The 27555-nt window shown below is 41.5% G+C and overlaps 1 long non-coding RNA gene and 1 other non-coding gene across 3 annotated transcripts in view; one reads left to right on the top strand and one right to left on the bottom strand.

Annotated features, from left to right (window-relative positions):
- Positions 1 to 7245: 7245 nt before the first annotated feature.
- The window catches only part of LOC120638380, a 133561-nt gene continuing 113251 nt past the window's right edge, over positions 7246 to 27555 (bottom strand). For both annotated transcript variants that reach the window (XR_005660018.1, XR_005660017.1), the window contains exons 3-4: positions 7727 to 7850; positions 7246 to 7336 (exon numbers count right to left, since the gene is read on the bottom strand). This is a non-coding gene — a long non-coding RNA (uncharacterized LOC120638380). The remainder of the gene's footprint in view (positions 7337 to 7726; positions 7851 to 27555) is intronic.
- On the top strand, positions 15945 to 16082 carry LOC114812572. Its single transcript, XR_003760223.1, has one exon. It is a non-coding gene; the product is annotated as a small nucleolar RNA SNORA7 (small nucleolar RNA).

Genomic DNA, 27555 nt, shown 5'->3' with positions numbered 1-27555 from the left:
ATGCCATGCTGCTTCCTTACTGAGTGCTTACTGTGTGTAGAACTCTGTACTAAGAGCTTGGGAGAGTACAATACAACAGAGTTGGTAGACAAATAGCACAATTATTAATAGTAGGTATGGACAGTGCCTCATATGACTTTTGTACCCTTTTAGTACTTCATGCCTCTCTTTGGTAAGTGTCCTCTGCTTAATAACTCCTCCCAACCTCACTCCTGCTTCTATTGTCACTTTCGTAGACTTTCAATATGATCCATATGGGCTTTAAAAAGCTTAGCATGAAGTTGATCCCATTTTATTCATATTTTTTGAGGCCACAGATGCCTCCCAGAGGGAAGCTATTGTGTTACTTTAGCAGCTGAATAAAAAAAGGTGTGAAATCACTTGCTGGCTGCTCTAGAATGCAAAATAATAAACAGAGAAGAAAAAGCTCAGGACACTCTGTTAAAACTTGGGCAGAACCTTGACAGCCAGCTTCTCTGAGACCTATTAGTAACCAGAGAGGATTAACAAATTTCAGTTCCACCTCCCCAACAAGTTGCTTGTAATAACAGAAAGAGTACCTTGTGTTTTTTTTTGACATAGTTCATTTTGAAGGGTTGTTTATTCTTAGCCTCAGAAAGAAAAACAAAAAACCCTCTATAAGATGTCAAGAAATGAATTGTATTCATTCACATTTCTTTATTAGCCTCTTTTTAAGAGGTCTGGACATTTTCCAGAAGATTTTCAGTGCAGTGAACTGCTTATGCATCTCTCACAGAAATAAGTCATTTATTTAGAGTTTTATGAGGATGCATAGACATCTTACAAAAGCAAGGTCCTCTATTGGTGGATAAATGGGTTGTTCTGAAGATTCAAAGGGCCTCTACTGGGACTGTTTAGAATGGGACCGTAGCTGACACTCAAATTATTGTGAGGGCAAGTATTTTATAATCTGGGCAGTTGAACCATCAAGTCTTTAATACCGATCAGCTCTACTATCCCTGTAATTAAAGGTCTAGAGAGGCATGCTCAATGTGACTGCGGAAAAAAAGGCCTTCCCAACAAGGGAATTTGGTCCTTGACGTGTCTGTAATAGCTCCAATTACACCTGAAGGGCCCACCCATTAGTCATTTTATCAGGCTTTCCTTACATTTGGCTTTATTAAGGTGTCTTAAGCTGTGAGTTGAGGAGAAAACCACCCCAGGCCTCCAGGCTGAACTCAAGTTATCTGTTGACAGGAGAAGTTCACTGTAACTGAGGGGAGAGGTGAAAGATAAGAGCGTGATGATGCCTTCTTCCCAGTAGTCCTTTGGTGTCTCCCTAAAGAAGAACCAAGTGCTTCTGAGTAGGAAAGCATGTCAATGATCATTTGTTTATTCACCTACTCCCCTGGCCAACTAGAAAAATGGAGGGGTGGATTGCAAGAGAGAGAAGCAGGCGGTCGGGGGGAGGAGAGGGGAGGGAATGGGTGTCAGGCACTCTGAATTCTAATCCCTGTTTAGCCTGTCTGGCCTGCGTGATCTTGGGCAAGTCACATAACTTCTGGGAAACTCAGTTTCCTCACCTATGACAGTGATGATGATCCTCAACAACCTTAGTGGGAGGTTGTGAGGAATAGCTAAGCTGAGGGGTTAGACTGTCTAGAACAGAGCTCTCTGCATGCTGTGAGTGCTCAGTACATGATGGTTGACTCAAAGTACAAAGGGTTACATAAATGCAAATGCTTAGTATTCTGGGAAGGATAATTCATTTGTGATTACATTCTCTGAGCTGATAAAAGCAGGGGGCCTACCAAAAATGTGCAGAAAGTAGGATGTGGAGTTGATGAACATAAAGATCCTGACTGCTGATTTCTCTTTCAGAAACTACCTAGTGGTTCTTGAAAACAGATGATCTGTGATCAGGGAAGTTTTTTCTTTCATCATACGTGTGTGACATATATATATATATATATATATATAGAGAGAGAGAGAGAGAGAGAGAGAGAGAGAGAGAGAAAGGGGGAGAGAGAGTATAAGTGCTTAACAAATACTACATATCATATAATGGTATTTGTTAAACCCTTACTATGTGTCAAGCACTGTTCTAGGTGCTTGGGAAGATACAAGAAGATAAGGTCAGGCACAGTTCCTGTTCCTCACAGTTCCTGTCCCTCACAGGACTCACAGCCTAAGGAAGAGGAATAAGAAGGATCAAATCCCCATTTGAAAGATGAGGCATAGGCTAGTTAAGTGACTTGCCCAAATTCACACACATGATAATAATAATTATGTTATTTAATTGCTTACTATGTGCCAAGCACTGTTCTAAGCGCTAGGGTAGATACAAGGTAATCAGGTTGTCCCACATGGGGCTCACAGTCTTAATCCCCATTTTACAGATGAGGTAACTGAGGCACAGAGAAGTTAGGTGGCTTACCCAAGGTCACACAGCAGATGAGTGGCAGAAGTGGGATTAGAACCCACATCCTCTGACTCCAAAGCCTGTGCTTTTTCTAATAAGCCACACTGCTTGTCAATTATCAGTCCTGAAAAAAACCAACATTCAAAATGGAAGCACCAACGTAAGATGCATGCAGTGCAGGTGAAGCGCATGCATATAAAAATCTTGTGGTCCTCGGTCCTTTAAACCACAGAGCGAGGGAAGAACGGAATTAATGGTACACTTCAAAAGTGAAACTCTCTCTCTCTCCTCTGCTTCCTCTCTCCCTTTCTGTCATACAGGAGAACACAGTGGAACCTTGGACGAGTCACTTCACTTCTCTGTGCCTCAGTTACCTCATCTGTAAAGTGGGGGGCTAAGACTGTGAGCCCCATGTGGGACATGGACTGCGTCCAACATGATTACCCTGTATCTGCCTTAGTGCTAGTACAGTCAGTGCCTCGCACATAGTAAGAGCTTAACAAATACTATTAAAAAAAAAAGTTTTACCCTTGGAGACCTTCAGCTCATATTTCATTGAGAAGCAGTTAGACCCAATCAGAGTGTTTGATTAATCACCTGCCGGAGTCTGCAAATTTGTGGCTAATTGTTTCACTCAAACAAATTAAGCAAAAACCAAGAAAAACCAAAAACAGCCCGAGTAAGGCGGGAGTGAAATTGTCAAGCAAAAGAAGAAAATGAGTTTTGAGCATATGGGTTGGGTGAATGAATTGGCAAACCTTCCTTATCATAGAGACGTTTTCAGGGAGGAGAGTGTTTTTAAGGATCAGTATCGGCGGGGGGGGGGGGGGGTGGGGGAAAGGGGAGCAGAACAGAAGCTCAGGCAGAGGTGCCTGGGGATGCCCATTAGACAGAACAAACTGTACTCAAACTGGGTGGGGTTACGAGATCCCGTGGCATGAAACTCACGGGGCTCTTGCCAGGCATAGAAACCAGGGGATCAGCACCAAGAGGCAGTTACGCCAGTCACCGGGATCAGGTGAGGAGGTGAAAAACAGAGCTGGTATTAAGAGTTGCAAGGCTAGGCGTGGCAGTGGCACTGGGGAGGTGTCAGGCCACCTGAGTGCAGAAACACCTACACACTGGGCTGGGCCCATCGGGTGCACCTGCCCCAGGCTGGCACCGGACAAAACAAAGGCCAAAGGGGAAGACGTGTTGTTCGCTCGGACTGGCCAGTTCGATCCTTCGGGCGCCCAGTGAAGAAAGAAATGGTGATAACGAAATGGACGCTCTGAGAATTCTTTCTTAATGGCTCATTCTATTCAGATGAAAATGAGCAGGCCATCCAGACTCTGTGCAATAGATAATGGACAATTTGTGATACACCAAAACACGTCCTTCTCCCACACGCTCCCACGGAGATGGGAAGACACCGGATTATCTTGTGGGGGAGGGCCTCAATCAAACCATCAAATTGAGGGCTTACCGTGTATAAGCTACTCAACTAAACTCTTGCGGAGGACAGTAGAACAGTCGGTAGACATGTTCCCTGCCCACAACGAATTTACAGTCTAGAGAGACAAACATCAATCGATCAATCATATTTACTGAGTGCTTACTATGTGCAGAGCGCTGTACTAAGCGCTTGGGAGGGTATGATATAAAAGAGCCGGTAGACACATTCCCTGCCCACAACAAGCTTACAGTCTAGAGGAGGCCTTGGGAGGGACAGTTCTTTCAGTACAGCTTTATTGGACAGTGAAACATTCTGCCTTGGAAACCTTTTCAACTGCATTCATTTGTCAAGATTCGGTTATGCAAAGGACAGTGCAAGACAGATTAAAAAAATGAGAACTGGGATAACGTGGCCAGCTGGGAAGCTAAGATGGGCTTGTCCTTGTCTAGCATTGACAGGAAGGGGGAGAAGGGGAAATCTCTCTTCATGCTTCAATTCAGGAAAGATCCAACATTGAAAAAACTGAACGTATTTCATTCATAAACTGGAACAAACTAACTGCTACTGAACAGCCTAGTGGAAAGAACACGGGCCCGGGAGTCGGAGGACCTGGGTTCTAATCGCGGCTCAGCCACATACCAGCTGTGTGACCTTGAGCAAGTCACTTAACTTCACTGTGTTTCAACAGACAAGCAGCGTGGCTCAGTGGAAAGAGCACGGGCTCAGGAGTCACAGGTCATGGATTCTAATGCCAGTCCCGCCACCTGTTTGCTGTGTGACTTTGGGCGAGTCACTTCAGGTCTCTGTGCCTCAGTTCCTTCATCTGTAAAATGGGGATGAAGATTGTGAGCCCCACGTGGGGCAACCTGATAACCCTGTATCTACCCCAGCACTTAGAACAGTGCTCTGCACATAGTAAGTGCTTAACAAATGCCAACATTATTATTATTATTATTGTTATTTCAGTTCCCTCATCTGCAAAATGGGGTTTCCATACCTATTCTCTCTCCTGCTTAGTCTGAGAGCCCCATGCGGGACCTGATTATCTTGTACCTACCCCAGCGCTTACTACAGTGGTTGGCACATATGAAGTGCTAAACAAATACCATTATATCTCACCCATCTGTGAGGTACAGAATGGGATTCAGAATGTGTGTCTGAAAAGCTCCACCCTACCAATCCCTTAAATCTCCAGAGGAAATCATTACCTTTCAACTACTCTTCTGGATCTCTTATGGGGTTAAGTTTGGGTCCAAGACCACTTTTGCATTCAGTCTGTTTACTGGAATATTTGTAGACACTATGGAAACATCCTGTTAATTCCAACCATGTTTTAGTGGGAAGCAGTGTCTCTGTAATTTATATGAAAAACACAAAAGAATGGAAATGTAATGCCAGAGCAGCACAAGTCTAAACTGTAGTCTGAATATTTTAGTTAGGTTACCTAGTTTAACTGCATTATTAGCATTTTAAGAGGCATTTCAGAAGATTCTGCTTGGTATTTCTCTCCAATCACAGGGAACTTTGGAATCAGGTACGGCAAGGTGGAGGACTGTTTCTTGGAAAAGATGTACGGATGGTTTGCAGTACCACTGAAATTTAAATTTATATTTGATTGTCATAGAGTTTACTATTTCCAATCCAAACTGAGGTCACTATCTTCACTCTTCTTCAGGCCACAGATGCTGCCTGGACCTTTCTTACTATCACACTTTCACCAAAGTGAGGCAGCAAATGAAAGAATAAAGTATCGTGGAGAAGGTTACCACTTGCTTTTAAAATCTGCTGAGTGTGGGGTATGTGCTTTGAAAGCCGGGACCACTTTTCAGCTGTGCTAGCGGGTCACATCAAGGAAAATCTGACCAGTGGTCTTCAGCTATCAGCTACTCACAGGACTGTTTTCCCCAACACGTGAAGTAGTCTGGGAGGCTCAGAAAAATCAGTGGACTTGGATGAGAGAAAAGTTTCTACAAAGCCCTGCCAGAACACCTCAGTCCTGACACGCAACAGCTCTGCTTTTCCCAGTGGAACCTCCTCCCTCAAGAGCTGTCAATCAGAGGTCCTGGGATGTTTATACATGTCTGCTAGGAATGAGGCCAAGCCCCAAACTCATTTTTATTTGTGACTCTGCAACCCAGCTGGATACACCAGACTCCCATGCTGTAGTTTGCGCTCTCCTTCTCTCGCGTTTCCTGGTCGAATTTCCCTTATGAGACTACTGACCAAGAATCATCTTGAAACTCAGCCAATGTCACAATAATAGCAATAATGATAATCACATCAATGGACTCCAGGAATATAAAGGATGGAGAATGAGCCAACATCACCTATGTCTTCAGGTTTTTAGCTTCTTAGGACTCTTGCTGAGGAAATTTATAGCTGCATTTTGACATTTTTATGTAGCTACACCCCCTGATATTTCTCTCTACAATGTCATATCCCCAATTTAAAAATAAATCTAGAAACAGTCTGTTCTATTCACACATCTGAGATACATGCACAGAATTGTAAATTCTAGTAGGTGAGTGCTTATCATGAAAACTGGCCACATCCTTTATCTTTTGAGACACACAAGGTAACAGCTCTTCATCTATATGATGAAATGGTCTTTAGAAGTGGGTATCACCAACTTTAGAAAACCGGTAACATTACTGAGAAAAACCATTTTCAGCTAAATAGGGAAACCAACAGTCCTGGTTTTAAAGGACTGAAAACAGTTTGCCCACCACAGGCAAACACGAAGACACTTGTGATCAGAAAGCTGAAGAGATAATGAAATTTTTCCTAAATTTTCTTTAAGTATATTAAGGTGAGGTTTATGATCCACTCTAAGCTGCTGGCCAGGATGCATTCCCATCAGGAGAAAATTCCAATTTAAAACAATTCTCTAAGTAAGCATAAAGAGAAGATTGCCTGAACATCCTGTCCACAAAAATCACTCAGAGGTTTGAATTTGTTTCAGAATAATGCTAGAAATACTACTCTGTCCTTGAAGCTAAGACTCCCTGGGAATTAGCTTGACAAGTTCTACAGAAAGAATGTGAGAAGGATTTCTCACAGCATTTATAGGAAAATGCCTGTGAAAAGTTCATTTATAGGGTTATGTAACTTAGATAGAAGAAGGCCGAGGAAGGAAGCGTTGGGGAGGAAAACATTTTCACCATTTCGCTTAGGGAGATTTCTAGTCAATGATTAAAAAGTCATCGAGGAATACTCCCCTGGGATCAAGTTATACATCGATTAAAAGGAAAGTATTCTCAAATGCAAACAACTCTCCAAATCTAGTCATACATACACGTACCCCAGTAACAATGAATACTGCAATCTTTAGGAAGGAAAAAAAGAGACATACCTTATAGAAGAAAACAATAACTTCTGAGGATTTTTAAAAAATATATTTTTATGTTTACATATCTATCCAAAGAAGTATGTATTGATTTCCACTTTCACCTACAAGTTGGGATTTGCTGCTGCAATTTTTATTTTTGAGACACGCCCTTCACATGCTGAAAGCCTGCCTAGGAAGAAGCAATAGAGAACTTTGCAATATACTTAATCGTCATTCACGTCACCCTGACTACATATCACACACACACACACACACACACACACACACACACACGCCTTTTTATGTATGTTGTCCCTAGAGTCTAAAAAAAAGCTTCCAGGTAAACTCACTCTACAAGCATGTGCCTACATTTTTCCAACTGTATTAAGTGTGCTTCAGTATAAGATTAACTCTTCAGAGGGTTATACAGGTATTCATGCAATTATTATCATGTAGTTATTAGATTATTAAATAGTTTATATACACACACACATATATATATACATACACACACATACATACTTATATACATAAACAGAAAAGTGGAATTTTTAAATACTTGGTTTCTGAGAATTCTCACCTGCACACTTGATGTTTAGAAAGTAATTTCCCTAGTAGCTCCTTTATCAGGTTTAGACCCCGAGATTCCGTTCTTTAGGGTGGCATAGTTCTTCATTACTTGTAGGACAAAATACTTCCAGGTTCTGGGTTTTCGGAAGATAAATTCCATCGTTGACAATAAAATAACCGAGAGAAGCCCTGCCCCGCTGGTTTGGTAACCACTTCTATACAAACAGTGGCAGCTTTAGACAGGCTGATCCACAGCATCCATAAATTTCACTCTCGCTTGCAGAATTTCAAACAACCATTTTAGTGTCCTAAATCTGGATGACAAATGTACACTCTACTTTGGGTTTGTGTGGGGAACCATAAATATCAAGCTTAAGCCCCAAGGGCTGGAATTTCCTGGGCCATTAAGCTTGTCACCAGGTGGCTATCTATCATTAACTAGGTTTGAGTGGCCCTGAGACAATCTCAGAGACAATGATTACTCTTCTTAAAAGTATCCATTGGGCGTTTAGTGCTCGTTAGTGAGGAACAGCAAACGCAGTGCTCTTCTGGACAAGAAAGTTAGGGAGGCTAATTCAACTCAGTTTAGCATGGGAAGGTCACCTCCTTGCTTCAAAATTGAATATTCAATACAAGTCCCAGTAATGAAGGGGACTGTCCTAGGGCCAGGAAAAATTTTCTTCAGAGGCATGTCTTCATGGGATAAATGGGCTGTAGTACTATAAGTTTTATGAGATAAACTGTGGTAGGCCTACAGTATAATTGTGAAAGGTTGGGCATCTTTTGCAAAACTTCTCATTTTCTTAGGGCACAAGATTACACTCATTTCCATAGTGCAATTTAAACAATGCAATATTGAAATGCCAGTGTAGACATGCTCCCAAATACTAAAGCTACATGAAGCAATGAATACATTTGTGGATTCTAGAAATACATTTATAGGCCACATGAAAATACAGTCCACTAAAAAGAGTTTAGAATAATGTTCCAACATTCTGATCCTCCAAATTTATTAATAACTGGTGATCCATTTATTTTAGTTAGTTACCGTATTTCTTAGGTGACTGTTCCATGCCAAGAATTGTTCTGAACAGGGGGTTAGAGAGAAGATAATCATATCAGTCTCTTATTTCTTATATGTGGTGGGGCTCACAATTTATTATTAGCAATAATTAATAGCAATTAATAATTATGGTACTTGCTAAGCACTTACTATGTTCCAGGCACTGTTCTAACCGATGGGGCAGATACAGGTTAATCAGGTTGGACGCAGTTCCTGTCCCACATGAGGCTCACAGTCTAATTAATCCCCATTTTACAGATGAGGTACCTGAGGCACAGACAAGTTAAGTGACTTGCCCAAGATCATACAGCAGAAATATGGCAGAGCAGGGATTAGAACCCAGATCTGCTGTCTCCAAGGCCTGTGTTCTTTCCACTAGGCCACGCTGCTTCTTTGTTATGGAGAGCGGGTATTTTATCTGCATTTTCACATGAAAGAACGGAGGCAGGAAGAGCGTAGGACACTTATGCAGGAGACACAACACATCATCGGCAGAGTAAGGGTTAGAACCCGGTTATCCCCAATCAGTAGTATTTACTTCATGACTACTGTCTGCAGTGCACTGTATTTAGGTGTGCTTGGGAGTATCGATCAATGATATTTATTGAATGCTTACTCTATGCAGAAACAGAATCCCTACCTACAGGGAACTCTCTGCCTTCAGAGAACTTGCAATCTAGTGGGAGAGAAATATAAGAAAACAAATTACAGATGGAAGAAAGAAGGAAAAAGGGAGTTAGTACTTATAAAATGTGTAGTTACAAAAGTGCAACAGAAGTCTGCCCCTTGTCAGCTGTGTGACTGTGGGCAAGTCACTTCACCTCTCTGTGCCTCAGTTCCCTCATCTGTAAAACGGGGATGAAAACTGTGAGCCTCACGTGGGACAACCTCATTCCCCTGTATCTACCCCAGCACTTAGAACAGTGGTCTGCATGTAGTAAGTGCTTAACAAATACCAGCATTATTATTATTATAAGGTTGGAGTTGGTGAAGACCCTGTTGTTGGGTAGGCATTGTCTCTATCTGTTGCCGAATTGTACTTTTCAAGTGCTTAGTACAGTGCTCTGCACACAGTAAGTGCTCAATAAATACGATTGAATAAATGAAAGTGCTGAACAGGCAGTTGGAGAATATAAACAAGGGAGATTAGAATTAAACTGGGAAAGCCTCCTGGAGGAGGGGTGATTTCAAAAGGGCTTTCTAAATGGGGTGCAGTTGTCCAATTTGAAAGGGGAGGGAATTCCAGGCATGAGGAAAGGGTGTGAGTATGTGGCCACTGGCAGGAGAGATGAGAATGGGGTACAGTGAGTAGCTTAGCTTGGAAAGAATGAAGTGTGTGAGCTGGAGGGTGGTGGGAGAAGAAAGTGGATGGAGAGACCCGATTGAATGTCTTGGAGCCACAGGTAAGAAGTTTCTCCTTCATGTTGAGAGGAATGGAAAACCATCTGAGGTGTCTGGGGAGGGGGGAGATGTGAACAGAACAATATTTGAGAAAAAACTTCGGAGCTGCGGATTGAAGTGTGGATGAAGAGGGGAGAAATTGGAGGCGGAGATAGCAGCAAGGAAGATGACAGAGTAATTAAGCCAGGCTGTGGCAAGCACCTGGCCTTGTAAATTCCTTGAGGGTAAGTACTGTACTCTCCCAAGCACTCAGTACAGGACTCCGCACACAGGAAGTATTCAAAAAATACCACTAAGTGACTGGTCAGTGTAGTAATTGTTTGGATGGACAGGAAGGAATGGATCCTGGAAATGTTGAGGAAGAGGAAACAACAGATTCTGAAGATATACTCAATGGAAGTTGAAAAACAGGGAGGGTTAAGGTCATGAGCCAAGCTCGTGGGGCTCTGAGACAGGGACGATGGTGTTATTGCCGATAGTTGACAATTACAATTAAGTGGAAGAGGAGATTTGGGAAGGAAGATGACAAATTCAGATTTGGACATATAGAGCTTGAGATGTTGCAGGACATACATATCAAGATGTCCCGATGGAAGGAAGAAATGAGAGATTGCCGAGAAGAAAGTTTGGGGCTAGTGAGGTAGATTTGGGACTTCTCTCATGCTCTATTCATTTTATAAAATAATTCCTCCCAGGGCTTATGTTTTTGGAACACTGTCTAATAATAATAACACTGATGATTACTTTAGTATTTGCTAAGTACTTACTTAGTGACAGGTACTGTAGTAAGTGCTGAGGTAGATAAAAGATAATAAGGTCAGTCACAGTTCTTGTCCAACTTGGGGCTCACAATCTATGTTGGAGGGAGAATAGGAATTTAATCCTCATTTGACACATGAGGAAGCTGAGGTCCAGAAAAGTTAAGTGGCTTGCCCAGGGTCACATGGCAGGCAAGTGTCAGAGTCAGGATTAGAACCAGTGGTACTTACTCCCACTCCCTGAGAATTTAGGTACCAACCTCATCCCCACCCCACGGCACTTATGTACATATTCCTATACTCAGTGCTTCCTTTACCTGTCGCGTAATGTAATAATAATAAAATACTAATAATAATATTGGTATTTGTTAAGTGCTTACTATGTTTCAGGCACTGTTGTAAGCACTAGGTTAGATCCAAGGTAATGGGGTTGGACACAGTCCCTGTCCCTCATAGGTCTCACAGTCTTAATCCCCATTCTACAGATGAGGGAACTGAGGCACAGAGAAGTTAAGTGATTTGCCTAAGGCCACACAGCAGACAAGTGGAGGAGCTGAGATTAGAACCCATGACCTTCTGACTCCGAGGCCCGTGCCCTGTCCACTACGGCACGCTGCTTCAATAATGATGATAATAATTATGGTATTTGTAAGCACTTACTAGTTGCCAGGTACTGTTCTGAGCGCTGGGGTAGATACAAGGTAATCAAGCTGGACCCAAGCCAATCGGGTTGGACACAGTCCCTGTCCCACGTGAGGCTCACAGTCTCAATCTCCATTTTACGGTTAGGGAACTGAGGCCCAGAGAATTGAAGTGACTTGCCCAAGGTCACACAGCAGACAAGTGGCAGATCTGGGATTAGAACCCAAGACCTTCTGACTCCCAAGCTCGAAGTCTATCCACTAGGCCATGCTGCTTCATAATCTCTGTCTCTCCCATTAGATTGTAAGCTCCTGGAAAGTAGGTAGTGTGTCAACTGTACCGTACTCCCCAAATGCCTAGTACAGGGGTCTGCACAAAGTCAGTACTTAATACCTACCAATCATTTATAGCACTTGACAGTACGGTGATAGAAAACTTCGTGGTAAGCCAATGTTTCCCACGACAGAGTTCCCTTTACAATAACCAGAGTTCGTTCAGCAAGCACTAGCCAAACAACAACTGCTCTATCTGTTCCATCTGTTCCAAACTACTTTGTGTGGAATGCTTTTTATAAGAGCTTGTAGAACCTACAGATCAGTTAAACTAAAACCCCTTTGATTTAGTTCTTTAGTTCTGAAAAACAGCCGATCATCCGCTAAATAGACACCAATATTTTGTATTTGGGCATTTGGGGGCCGGAGGGAAGCAGAGTGGGCTAGTGGAAAGATCAGGGGCTGAGAAATCAGAGGATGTGGATTCTAATCCACACCCTGCCATTTGACTTCTGTGTGACCTTGGGCAAGTCACTTAACTTCTCTGGGCCTCAGTTATTTCATCTGTAAAATGGGGATTCAATACCTGTCCTCCCTCCTACTGAGAATGTGAGCCCCATGTGCAACAGGGACTGTGTCTAACTTGATAAGCTCTGTATTCATTCACTCATCCAATAATATTTATTGAGCACTCACTATGTGCAGAGCACTGTACTAAGTGCTTGGAATGTACAATTCGGCAGCAGAGAGAGACAATCCCTGCCCAAAGATGGGCTCACAATCTAAACGGTCTGTCACAGTCTGTATCTACCCAGCACTTAGAACTCATATTGCTTATTATTATATATTATTATAATTATTAGATGATACCTCTTAATGCTTAAAAAAGTCTTCTGTACCACCAGGAAGAATTTATACTTGGAGCAAGTACTTACGTGCTGCAGCAATGGGACTCTAGAACTAAAACCACCTCTTTTGGGGTATTTAGGGATATTTAAAAACTTCCATCACTTAAATAAAAAATTTTAAAACAAGTACAACTGATCTTCTCCCTTCCTGCTGAATGATGAGTCTGATTTCCCTTTAGGCTGAAATTTCAGACTTCTATATCCTAACAAAGTATGATCACTTAAAATCTGCAGCTTTGTTATGGAATGGAACATTTGACACCTAAATTTAAGGAAAAAATGAAGACCTAAGAGTTCCATGAAAGAACACACCAGATCTTCATTGGTCTGTGCTTCAATAGAAACCACAGCTCTGCTTTGGTCATTCAGTGTCAGTGAAATAATTGCAAAATAGAAAAATATTATCTCAGGTCTGTTTTCTCAATTTATCATTCAATGACAACTATAAAATGGGAGTCAGTCTGGACTAATATAAACCACACCGAGTTGAGAATCAGGAGACTAGAGTCGAGTTGCAATTCTGCCACTCACCTGCGCTGTGATCTTGGGCAAGTCATTTAACCTTTTGTGCCTCAGGCTTTCTCATCTGTAAAACAGGGACAAAATGCCTGATTCCTCCCTCTTAGACTGTGAGCCCTACATGGGACAGGGCCTGTGTCTGATCAGATTATCATGTATTCACCCTAGCACTCGGCACCGTGCTCAGCACGTAGAAAGCACTTAATACGTATCGTCATTTTGGTAGTAACCAGGCTGACATTTGACTCTGGGGGAAACGAAGAGGACTTTATATTTAAGCATGAAGGCGCTCCCGCCAACCAAAGGAATTTAATGAGTATCTATTGTGGTCAGAGCCTTTTCTACTAAGCATGTGGAGAGCACAAGAGAAACAAAACTAATGGTGTCTGACCTCCAGGGGCTGACAGTCAAATACTTCAAAAGAATCAATGGTACTTACTGAGTGCTTATGGTGTGCCAAACACTATATTAGGCAACTTAGGACAGTGTACTTGGGAGAGTACCTAGGAGAGTACTTAGGAGGGGAGTGGTGTGGTTTAGTGGATAGGGCCTTGGTGAGGGAACTGAGGCCCAGAGAAGGTTACCTTGCCCAAGGTCGCCAACAGGCATGTGGCAGAGGTGGGATTAAAATCCAGGTCTTCTGACTCCCAGGCTGTGGTCATATCACTAAATCACAATGTTCCTCATGTCATGTATCATTTCCAAGTCCAATATCATTTCCTTTTCCTCCTCTTTCTTCAGAAACCCTAATTCTGACATTGGCTATAAAACCCTTGAGGGAGGCTTATCCAGTAGTGGGTAGGCCACTTTACAGGTTGTACCTCAGTGTCATCTATCTCGCCGCCGACCTCTTGCCCACATCCTGCCTCTGGCCTGGAACACCCTCCCTCTTCATATCTGACAGACAATTACTCTCCGCACCTCCAAAGCCTTACTGAAGGTACATCTCCTCCAAGGGGCCCTCCCTGACTAAGCCCTCCTTTCCTCTTCCCTCACTCCCTTCTGCGTCACCCTGCTTTGCTTCCTTTATTCATTCCCCTGCCTCAGCCCCATAGCACTGTGTACCTATCTGTAATTTATTCATATTGCCGGTGTCCCCTTCTCGAATGTAAGCTCACTATAGGCAGGCATTGTGTCTATCAACTCTGTTCTATTATTATATAGTATTCTCCCAAGCACTTAGCACAGTGCTCTGCACACAGTAAGTGCTCAAAAAATTAAATTAGATTGATTGATTGCTTTTTAAAGGTAGGAGCTCCACAGCAGCAATACAGTAGCGAGAATTATGCATCTCTGGAGCTCCTTTCAAAAATGCTCAACACAATTCACGGGTTTCAACTCCATATTCATCACAGTCTCATAACAAGTTGGCTCACCGAAAATGGTCAGTTTTTATTACGCGCATTTCAGAGGTGAAGATGCTGAGTCATTTAGCAAATCACAGGTGGAGTCGGAGTCAGTGCTGAGGCTTTGTCAGTTCAAAACCATGATAACTTTACTATCAGTCGTAATACCTTGCATGGTGTTATGGGGCAAAAGACCTGCCTAGACTTTGATGCCAGCAATTTTCAAGATGCTTTATAAGAGTAGTAGTAGTAATAACATTTATTAAGCATTTACTGTATGAAGAGCATTGAACTAAGCACTAGGAAGAAAATACAGAGGTGGAAATTAGACACGGTCCTTGTCCTTCTCAGATTAAGTGAATAACCAATATTCTTCTCGGAATACATATTTCTTCCCAATATAGAGCACGTGTAATAGAACTCCCCCAAAGAACTACTGATATAAACTTTTCCCCAACTTCTCGAAAGGGAAAAAAATCCAGATGCCCATTTAATTTTCCAAATCAGTTACTGAGCTGGACTTTGAACCCAACTGTCTGTCCTCATTTACCAAAAATGTTAAACCTAAAGACCACATCTAGTAATATGACAAATTCTATGTTCCTGGTCACCTTACACTTTGAGGCTTATAGCTCTTACTTATCCATCCTTTAGCTATCAGACTAAAGTAACCAGTCATCTTGATCAAGGCAAGACAGTCTCAAAGTTTTGCCACCCTTCATACCTCCTACTTCAGATACTTTGGTACATGTCCATCTCTTGAAAATGTGAAAGGAAACCAAAATGGTCTGCTGAGAGGAGCCTCGTTACTGTTCTCCAGCATGGCCTAGTGAAAATAGCATAGGTCTGGTTGTCAGAGGTCCTGGGTTCTAATCCAGGCTCTGCCACATGCCTGCTGTGTGACCTTGGGCAAGTCACTTAACTTCTCAGTGCCTCAGTTACCTCATCTTTAAAATGGGGATTCACACTTTGAGCTTCCTGTGGGATGGGGACTGTGTCCAACACAAATATCTTTTATCTACCCCAATGTTTAAAACAATGCTTGACACATAGCCATATTTATTACTGTTAGTATTATAGGGCAAGGAATAAATGCTCTGACTGGAACTACAAAGCTCTCCATTCTTAGGTTCCATCTTACCTGAAAGTTCTATTTCTGTATATTCTGAGACTTCACTTTCACCTCAGTCTTCTTGTAGTTTCCTCCATCCACCTTGCCCTTTCAAGCCCTGAGTCCTTCCTTAAGACTTTTAATAGCACTTAAGACCCATCTCCTCTGACAAGTGTTCCCTGATTAATCCCTCTGAACAATTTATGCCCCCCTCTCAGAGTCGCACCTGGAGACTTTCCAGTACTCTACCAACCTCGGTTATGGGAGAGAAAGTCAAGCAGAGGCCTACTCATTCCATTCCTAGCTTGGCCAGTGGCTAGTGAGTGAAAGGCAATCTGCTACAAGTCAAAACTCACCGTTGCTGAGCAGCAGTGGCAGTGGAGAGAGTTGAGGGCGGACACTCAAGTTTACTGAGCAGAAGGAGGCAATGGTAAATCACTTCCATATTTTTACCAAGAAAACTCTGGGGATACGCTACCAGAACTATTGCAGATGGAGAGTGGGGCGTTCTGGGAGAGATGTGTCCATGATGTCACTGTGGGTGGGAAATGACTCAACAGCATAAGACAAGGCAGGACAATTTATGCTTGATTATCTCTTTCAATTCATTCTTATAAATACTATATCTAAATAAGACTATATCTCTCCTTTTAGGTACATTAGACATTCATTAATCAAACTCTAGCATTTACTGAACATCTCTTTTGTGCTGAGCACTTGGGAGAGTCCATGAGAAAAAAAAAGACATGATCTTTGCCTTCATTACCTTCCCTACCCAAAATTAATTTTAATATTTTTTTCCCTCTCGACTGTATGCTTTTTGAGGTCAGGTATCATGTCTACTTTACCGTAACTACCAAGCTCTGCACAATAATCTGTGCAAGGTAAACACTTAATAAATACCATTACATTATTGATAAGATGGTAAGCTCCTTTTCCTCTCTTCCTTAAAGGGTACCCTTAGCTCCTAATAAAACACTCAATTATGTTAGTGATGCTGATGAGGCTGAAGTCAAAGAGCTAAGCAGGATAACAAGTTAGCATTTGGGTCCCATGGGAAAGCATATACAGGGTATATGAGTCTGGTCAGAGACCTGTCAATGGGAGCACCTGGTGGAATAAACTGAGCCCCTTCATTCAATCATATTTATTGAGTGCTTACTACGTACACAGCTTCACACACTTGTGACTGTGCATAATTCAGTACACTTCCAAAGCCATCATACCTATGCTAGAAATGAAATGTGGGGATCTACACCTGGGAAAGTGCACTAAAACAATGAATGGAAGATATTCCTGCCCCGCCCCTCCCCCCAAAAAGTTTTAGAATTAGGTGGACCTGGGTTCTAATCCTGGCTCTGCCATTTGCCTGCTGTATGACCTTGAGCAAGACACTTCTCTTCTCTAGATCTCAGTTTCCTCATCTGTGTAATGGAAACTCAATATCTTTTCTTCCTCTTACTTAAACTGTGAGCCCCATATGAAGAGGGACTGTGTCCGATATTTACCTGCATCTATTTAAGCATCTATTAGAATGCTTGTCACATAGAAAACACTTAAATACCTCAGTGATTACCACTATTTATTATTTTATTACTATTATTATTTAGTTTCCATTTAAAATACTCAAGAGTTATTAGAAAGTAAGACACCTATGGACATGGCTGTGCCCGGATCAGTTCCCAACCATCTCTATTTCAGTGGCCACAGAAAGTAAACAGTCAATAAATAATAAGTGATAACAGCTATTTGTGACCCCTGTAGTATGTTCGGAGAATCGGATACTCAGCTCAGTCTAGGATGGTGGTCTCAGGTATGAGAGAGCCAAATCTTATTCTTCATTATGTTGCTTTCTTGCGGTGCTGTTTGGTCATTCTATTTTTGTCTTGTTTTAAAGTTGTAGAGTTGCAAAATCCTGCTTTCATTTTGCTAGATTCCCCAATCAATCAATCAATCAATATTATTTACTGAGTATTTACTGTGTGCAGAGCACTGTATTAAGCTTTTGGGAGACTTGACTACAAAGAGTTGGTAGACACATTCCCTGCCCACAAAGGGCTTATGATTTGAACTCTATGAAGCTACTCATGAAGCTAATGGAATAAAAGATACTCAGGAAATGCAAATTTTATCCTCTACCCTCCCCCTGCCCAACAACTTCTCTGTTGCTAATCACCATGTAGTGAAAATTAAATTCCAACATTCAAACTTCTGACTGAAAGACCCAAAGAAAAAAATGCATTCATTTTTCCATTTGATTTTTTTTCCTGGTCATCCTAAAACTCCATCGCAGTTGTGATGTTTCTTACTATAGTTGAAACTACAAACACAATTCAGAAATAAATTATGGGAGTGGGTTGATTTTCATAGTGAAATAATTCTGCCATGTGTTTCCTCTTAATTTTTTTGCCTAGAAGGACTGTCACTTAAGTGCCTTTACCAATCCTCTATGAAAGTACATGGAAGATGAAGGAAACACAATACTAGCTTGCTGTAAGAAAATTAAAAATATGTGCTTCGTCACATCTGGGATTTATCATATGACTGCAAAATGGTTCTCAATAAGAGGAAAGATGATTGGGGGCCATAGCCCCCAAAATGAACATTTGAAATTTGCCACTGATATGAATTTAGAAAACTACTTTTCTCTGAGATTGTATTGTTGATGAGTGTTTTGAAAGAAAATATAAAGAAAAAATATAAAAATTTTGAAAGCTTAGGGAAATGAAAACTAAATTTCCCATTCATGTCATCTGAAAGAGAGGTGGGGAAATCTCAAGATGAAAATTATATTTTACCTAAAGCAACCCTTTATTTGCAACACCCCAAAGTCCTGTGTATAAGCATTGCCCCCAAATCTTAGCATTTTTTTCCCACAACCTATCAGATTTATACCAGCTGTAAGATACACTTAACCATGTCACCTTTTCTTCATTAAATACTAATTATTCAATGGTTATCAACACCTAACCTAGAAATGATCACCTTTAACTCACAGTCCAAGAAGAGGAAAAGTTTCTTTCCAATTCACAGTGTTTGCTCTTGAAAATTTTATTAGATTCTAGCAATAGACTTGCTCAGTCAGTGACAGTGACATATATTCCAGCTCAAGCTCAAAATATATTTCAGATGATAAGGAGGGAGGTCTATTTCTTATTAAGCACTTCACTCAAGTGACGTAGTCTTATGGTTTAGCCTTAAATATAATTTAGGATGATGAGTCCCCAGAAAAGAAGCTGGAAAAACCAACCCATTTTTAAGCATTTTTTAAAATAGCAAACACATCCCTACTAGTCAAGGAATCCAAAAGACTTTACAGAAAACTTCTGGGGAAAAGATCTCAGATGATTTGCTCAGAAAAACCAAATCATGAGGAGCAGCATGGCCTAGTGGATAGAGAACTGGCCTGGGAGTTAGGACATGACTTCTAATCCCAGCACTGCCGCTTGTCTACTATGTGATCTTGGGCAAGTCACTTCACTTTTCTGTGCCTCAATTACCTCATCTGTAAAATGGGGATTAAGACTGTGAGTCCCATGTGGGACAAGGACTGTGTCCACCCTGAGTAGCTTGTATCTACCTCAGTGCTTAGTACAGTGCCTGGCACACAGTAAGTGCTTAATAAATACCATTATACATAAAAAAGGAAAAGACAAATTGATTCAGTCATCCATAGGTGACAGTCAATTGGGGTGGGAGAGGGGAGGAAGACAAGGAAGGAGAAGAGGAAAATAGGATGGGACTATATAGTTTTTCATAATATTTTTTCATAGCCAAGTCTTCCTGTGGTAATGACTCTTAGGGGAAAATTCCTGAGAAGCAATTTTTAAATCCATATAAAAACTCCACAGATAGGCTCCCCAAAGTCACTGTCATCCAAATATGAGGGCGTCCAGGTTACCACATCCTGACATAAATCTGTCCAGGCTCAAGAGGGACTACCTGTTCCTCCCATTTAGAAGCTGCATAGATTGAGCTTCAAAAAAGCCATATATTGGTACAGGCAGTGGAGAAATTCAGTCACAGCTCTACTCCATTACAATGACGGAGTCTTCAGTTGAAAATGATTGGCCAGCCTTGGTCCTGAGACTTTGAAACAGTGAACTCATGCAGAGGAGTTGATTAAAGTGATAATGACAGCAGCACAGGGCAGTGCCGGTAATACCAAGACCCAGCAGGGAGTTGCTTTTTTACTGGTGGCCCAGATTAGTTAGCTCCTTTCAGGATTCCTTCACTACCAATGGCATAGCCCCAAAAGGCTGTCTGAGGAGCTGAGACTTTGCCCCAATCTTTGATTTCCTGATTCTCTTCCTACTAGACCAATAGCTGAGTTGCTTGCGAACCATATTGTCTCTTGAAGAGGAACACTCCTAGTTCTGAGGAGAGTGCCAATCAGGTAGTCAGAAACTTACACGGACTCCGTATGGATTAATTTGAGGACGAGTTAGCAGATCATCGCATCAATCAATCAATGGTATTTATTGAGTACCTTCTGAATGCAAAGCACTGTATGTCCTGAGTTCTTTGGAGAGTAGCCACTAAAGTTACACACATCCCCTGGCCTCAAGGAATTGACAATTCAATGGACTATACCCACCACTCGGGTTTCTCCTGCAACTCTCGTACTGATGCATCCCAACATGGTACCTGCTCATCAGCTCTCCTGGCCCCGCGCTCGATACAGATAGACACTGAGAAAATAAACCTTCCATTCAGGACATCTGTGCCTCGGATACTCCCAGAGATGTCAAAAGATATTTTTTAATCCTGATGAAATAGGCAAGGCTTTATCCTTTTCTTTGGCAAGAAAAGTGGAGGCTTCATGTGTACTGCCCTTGCCCATAGGAGGAGTGCGTGAATTTAATTTTCTTAAAACAGAAGCATTTTCAGACTTGTGTTTTCCTGGACAGCTGCCTGGTGGCAATAATACATAATAAGGGTGTGTAATTGACAGTAATGTGAATCATTCACTGAAATGCTGGCAAAAAATTACAGAGCAATTTTTTTTTTCCAGGAAAAAAATTAAGGAGCAGATTCTCCCTGTCCATTGGAAACAACAATTACTTTACATTTATGCTTAACATATATATATATTTAAAATCACTGTAATTTGCACCATTGCTCATCGTATGCTGTAAAAAAAGGACACAGTTTCCCAATGTGCATAACTGCAGGGTTGGGCCAGTGACAATCTGTGGAAAGGTTATAAATTCAGATGAGTTCTTTGATATGGCCTACTTGGGCTTCCTTTCCCAGGAGCTTGCTCCTGTTTGCTTGTTCTACCAGTGATTCTGCCATTGGAGGAGTGGCCACTGCTGGAGAAATCCAATTGTTATGATAATGCCCATGGCAGACCGATTAAGATTATATTAATGCTCTTAGAAGGAACAGTTTCTAAATTAATTATACAAAGCTTCAAAAACAACGCATAAAACAGTAATTGCTGCTAACTTTCACAGGTGGAGACACTTATAACCAACACAGCTTTCAGTGAGTTTAAAAATTTTCTTCAGTCCATTAACTCCCTTTGAATGAGAAGAGGAAGAACCAGAATTGATTTTAATGCCAACTGAAAGGTCCCTCTCTTGTTCTGGGCTCAGAGGCAGAAACCAAACACTGAACATTAAGTTCCTTTCAGATAAGCAATGAATGGTTTAGATGTTGTCAGATCCTCCGGGTTGGCAAAACAGGACAGGATGTCTCCGGCTGACCCCTTGTTCTGAGAAGTGTGCTGATTCCAGCTTCTGGTTGCATCAAGTCAGTGGGACATCGAAAAGAAGGCACCTTAAGAAAAGCTTCTTCAAAACCCCCTTCCATACTCCATATCCAACCTATATCTGGCCAGGAGAGGGGAGGGTGAAGCCCTGAGAAGTAGGGGAGTGTTTGCCACGGTAATGCTCGCAATGGCGAGAATGACTGAAGAATTTCTCAATTACTTCAACTCCCTTCTGTGTACTCCGGACTTGTTCCCTTTATTCATCCGGCCCTCCCAAGCCCCTCGGCACTTATGTACATATCTGTAATTTATGTATATCAATGTCTGTAAGCTTGCTGTGGGCAGGGAACATGCCTGTTATATATTTATAGTGTATTCACCCAAATGCTTAGTACAGTGTTCCACACACAGTAAGCGCTCAGTAAATACAACTGACCGATTGACTCAAGGTTGCTTATATCAGATCGCAGGAATACTGAAAATAGTTGGCAAACAAGGACTGCAATGGTTACTGGCAAACACCTGCTAGGATATGGTGCTACGGCAGATAATTGGCACTATTCTGAAGGCACTTGGAGTTACAGAAGCAGCATGACTTGCTAGAAAGAACATAGGACTAGAAATGAAGTGACGTGGGTTCTAATCTCAGCTTCACCACTTACCTGCTATGTCTCTTTGGGAAAGTCAACTAAATTCTCTGGGCATCAGTTTCCTCCTCTGTAAAATGGAAATTCAATACCAGGTCTCCAACCCTTTAGACTTTGAGCTCTATGTGAGACAGGGACTGTGACCAACTCAGTTTGCTTGTATCCACCCCGGCACTTAGTACAGCACTTGGCACATAGTAAGCACTTAAGTATGATTATTATTATTTAGTTGGTTGAGATGCTCCCCAACCAAAACCACCATGGTAAGGGCTTAAATACTATGATTATTGTTACTATTCTGCATATGAAATTATTGCACACACTTTGGAATATGCTGCCTCCCTACCTGTCGAAATGCTTGCTGCACCAACTGCCCCAGCAAGAACATGACCGTCAAGAATGGGAGTGTATAAATGATGATGCACAAACTACTAGCATTACAATCAATTCCCCTGCACAGGTTCTTGATCCCAAAATCTTTGTGACTGGAATGAGGCTCAACCCTCATGTATGATGGGAGACTCCATCATCCAAAACAAAAGAGGAAAACAACTGTCACTTTTCACTGAATTCCAGACTGGTAAGGAATTCGTGGGCAGAGACCAAAATGAAATCTGGGGTTTCATCTGTGATTATTATCAGAAGACAGATGCTAGCTAATCCTAAACTCAAAGCAGGCTGGTCCAACCTGTTGAAATTGAGGGGCCACCACCCAGCCCAACGTAGGGGCTGATTCACTGAGAAAAATCCTGGTCCAAAAGCCAGGAGATCTAAGATCCAATTCCCCCTCATGGAAGCAGTGTGGTCTAGTGAAAAGAGTACAGGCCTAGTAGTCACAGGATCTGGATTCTAATCTCAGATCCACCATTCGTCTGCTGTGTGACCTTGGGCAAATCACTTAAATTATCCGTGCCTCAGTTACCTCACCTGTAAAATGGTTATTCAATACCTGTTTGTTTTTTAAAATCGTATTTAAGTGCTTACTCTGTGCTTACACAGTCCATGTCCCACATGGGACTCACAATTTTAATCCCAATTTTATAGATGAGGTAACTGAGACACAGAGGAGTGAAGTGACTTGCCCAAGGTTACACAGCAGACTAGTGGTGGAGCCAGGATTAAAATCCAGGTTCTCCTGACATCCAGGTTCATGCTATATCCACTAAGTCATGCTGCTTCCTTCCTCCATCCCCTCCCCTTTAAACCGTGGGCCCCATGTAGTTCAGGGACTCTGCCCATTCTGCATATTTTGTATCCACCCCATTGTTTAGTACAGTGCTTGACACATAGTAAACCTTTAATTACCACGATTATTATTATTATTAACTCTGTCCCAGTCTACTGCGTTACCTGGAGGTAGTCACTTAACATCTCTGTGCCTTTGTTTCCTTATCGCTCAAATGGAAATACTTGGAAACTCGCCCCCTTTCCACAGTACTCCTGCAAATATCTTTATACTCTACTATTTTCTCTAACCCTAATCAATTTTCAGCTCTTTGTCCCTCTGTACAGCGTAAAATCATTGGGTATGGGAATTATATCTACCAACTCTGTTGCACTGTACTTTCCCAAGTGCTTAGTACAGTGCTCTGTACAGAGTTAACACTCATAAATACCATTGATTGATTGGAGATAAGATACCAACCTTTAAGAATGCAAGCCCAAATGCACATAATAAATGCTTAATTTCATAACTAACAAGTCTGATCTGATTATCTTATCTCTACCTCTGTGCCTATAGAGTGTCTGGCACCTAGCAAGCACTTAATATAAAATATCACAATGAACTCTTTTGGTAGTTGAGCAAGGTTTCTCCTGATTAAAAATAACTTTGGGTTGGTTGTTTTTACATCAACATGGAAGCAGAGATCCTAATTTCCTGGCCAACATCTAGGGGAAATTCCTCCTCTATTTTCAGGAAATGGTTGTTGCTCCGAATGGTTCCTCCATGTGCATCTGGTAGTGTCCATCTCCTCCTTCCTGCTCGGATGCTGTTTCAAAGTAATGCCAGGAATATCATAGAGAATGTCCATGTAACTCATGAGAACAACTGAGGGAAAAAGAGAAAAACACGAGGTGGGGGGTGAGGACAGAAGGGAAGGAAGTGGGTAGAAAAAGGCGGGAGGAGAAAGCAAGCAACTAGATAGGCTTCCATCCAGATAATGGGGATGTAGTCTATCACAAGTGACAAGACTGTTGGCAGACCTATGGGAGCTCACGGTGATGTAAAATCCAGAGTTTGGGGAAATATTTTTTTGGTCTGATTGCTGGAGATAGTGCACCTGTGTGTGTGTGTGCTGAATTGTAAATTCTTAGGTGATTAATCCACTGATCAGTAGCTTTATCATTTTTAGAGCATTGTACTGCTTGGGAGAGTAGTATAGAGTTAATATTCAGGATCCCTGCTCTTCAAGAACTTACCATCTAGAGAAGGAGAGGCACAAAATAAATTATGTGTCTTATTAAGCTCTCAAATGATGCTTTTGGCAGACAATTTATTCACTGGTGAGAGTTCAGCTAAAAAGACAGCTGAAAAGCTATCCTCCAGAGATCAGCTCATTGTGGGCAGGGAATGTGTCTACCAATACAGTTACACTGTACTCTCCCAAGCATTTAATACAGTGCTCTACACAGAGTAGGCACTAAATACAATCGATTGATTAATAGTTGACACTTCATTCTACATTGCGTTTAGATTAAGGCTGTCCTTTCCCAGGCTGATGTTCTGTTCTCTTTCCAGGCCCTTTGCTGTTTTCAAATATGCCTCTTTATTGATCATCCATTCTTCCCAAAGCTTCAGCTCAATGAGGCAAGCTTCTCTTTCATGTCAGGAGGGTCTGTCTGCTGCATTTATTTGGCAATTGTCATTATTATCCGAGACTGGGTTTCACAGTGCCTTTCAAACGTTTTTTCTTCACTCCCTACTTTGCTGGGAATCTGCTAACATCTCTTCTCCTTGCATGTGCTACAGGAGAAGCTGGCTTGCTTTGAGCAGCACCTCTATGCCAGTAGGTTGACTGTTCCAGGAACTCATTGGCTTGACAGGTGATGGCTCGCGGGTGACTTGGATGAAATTGTTTCTAGGTCCATGTCTTTTAATCATATGGAAGATTGGTTACCATTTTGTAGATCTTCAAGAAACCCTGGTGCCACACTGTTGCCAAACTCCACTATCAATCTACCAAAAAGCCAGGACTTTTTTCTACTTTATCAATCTTTGCATCACCGGACAGCTTATTGCCTTCACAGCAGAATTTGGTGACAACATTAAATTCTGAAATAATTCTCCCTGAGCAGGGCTTTACCTGGTGCAGGTAGGTATATAACCTCAGTTTTCTTTTGGCATATTATCAGGTAATAGCAATGTGTTCACTTCATGAAGCAGTTCATAATGACCTCCATAAATTCTTACACTTTACGGAGTCACTATGATAGTTTTTCATTCACTGTTCCTACATGACAATTATGTGCTCAATTTCAGTAGTCCTATATTAATCCTGCAGGGAAACTGAGATTTGCGTGCAAAACACAATTACTGAGAGACAGAAATAAAGGGGAGGCCTAGAAGAAACTTATGTCAGTGATTTACCCTAATAATAAATGTATAACTGTACAAAGTGCAGAAATTGTAGAACATCTGAGATATTAGGAGAGAGATAAAATTCGAGGAGGATATTTCATGCTTTATTGGTTTATTTGTGCGTTTTTATAATTTATCAAAATGTACCTCTCACTGAAATCTTTATATATCCTGAAAAGTAAAAATGAATTATATACATATGCCCCTTTTGTGTGATTTATAATCCACAGATCCAAGCCCAGATATCTTTAGTAAGAATCTTATTCAACAACAACAACAAAAGCTCTCCAGTTATGTGCACTTCTGGAATATCGCAGTGCTGAAGCCAAACCTACATTTTATTAGTTTAGGCCCTCACTCACTGGGCAATAAAATGTGTGTGGTTTTAAATTGAGAAAGCATGGGTTCTTTTTTAAACACTTTTAAACACAGACTTTTCCAGGGTGCACAAGTCCCTGGAGAAAGCCAAGCTTCCAGTGAGAATTTTTACCAAATAGAGTTGGAACAGTCTGGATCATGCAGCTGCTTTGATACTTTTCCTCAAAGCTCAAAGAACTTCCTGATTGGAAATTTAGCTTTTTTTTGGAAGGTTGCAGTGGGTTTTCCTCTCCACTAGGGAGGCCAGTTTCTAACTAAGGCCCATAGTTGAGGCCTTAGAGAGTAAGGTTAGAGAAGCAGTATGGTCTAGTGGATAGAGCGTGGGCCTACAAATCAGAGGATTTAGGTTCTACTCCCAGCTCTGACACTTCTCTGCTGGGTGACCTTGGGCAAGTCATTTCAGTTCTCTGTGCTCATCTGTAAAATGAGGTATTAAGACTCTGAGCCCTATGAAGGACGTGGATGGTGCCCAGCCTGATTAGCTAACTATCCCAGCGCTTAGTACAGTTTCTAGCACATAATTAGTACCTAACAAATATGATAAAAAAGGCTAGTGAAGTATAATAGTATTTTGTGTTTCATTAGTGTTGGTCATCTAATTTTCTCTTATATTCTTCCAGAAAAGCTAAGAAAAAGGGATACAAAAAGCCATAAATTAAACCACCACAAAACTTGAAATAATTTGTCTCTCTCCCGCTCCTATTCACATACAAGGTGGAAAATCCCTGGATTCAAAGTCAGCATGCCATGATGCTAAAAGTTATAGGCTTTTTGCCTCCTCCTTGAGAAGGCTCAAGATGCCAAGATCTGTACTAAACACTGGGATAGATACAGGAAAATCACTTGGAACACTGTCCCTTTACCAGATGAGGATCACAGTCTCAAAGGGAAGGAGAAGAGATATTTAATCTCCATTTTACAGATGAGGACACTGAGGTACAAACAACTTTAGTGGTAGATCCAGGATTAGAACCCAGTGTCTCTGCTCCCAGACCCATGCTCTTTCCATTAGGTCACGCTGCTTCCCTGTGTAGTCTTCCCCTTCTGACAGATGGTCTGTCCCAGCCTCTAGGGTTTGAAATTCCATTTACCCAGGATATATGGACAATTTCCAACATCTATACCCCAAAATTCACACACTTGATCTTCCACAATACATTTACAAACATCCACCTGCCTACTAATATGTATATATTACACTCTGCTGCTAAGAAAGCTACTTTGAGGGAAGCAAAATTTCCACAGTGAGAAGTGTTGGACATTATGGCCTAAATATATATAACACAATCTATTAATAATTTTTGGCTTTAGTCCATCCAATTTTCTTGAATCTTCCCAAATCAAGGAAAATCATTTGAGCAGAGTCTGCAAGAACTTTCACACCACTTGTCATTAACAGTTTCACCAGTCTCCTCATGTAAAAAGATAGTTAGTTCTGTGTTATGTGCAAAATGAAGACTATTGTGAAGGAAATGATTACCTTCTATTGTTCCAGATT

Source organism: Ornithorhynchus anatinus, chromosome 5 (genome assembly GCF_004115215.2).
Source record: "Ornithorhynchus anatinus isolate Pmale09 chromosome 5, mOrnAna1.pri.v4, whole genome shotgun sequence".
In the NCBI taxonomy this organism is placed as follows: Eukaryota; Metazoa; Chordata; class Mammalia; order Monotremata; family Ornithorhynchidae; genus Ornithorhynchus; species Ornithorhynchus anatinus.
Note: the sequence above shows the minus strand (reverse complement) of the source record. Positions and strands in the feature narration are given on the sequence as shown.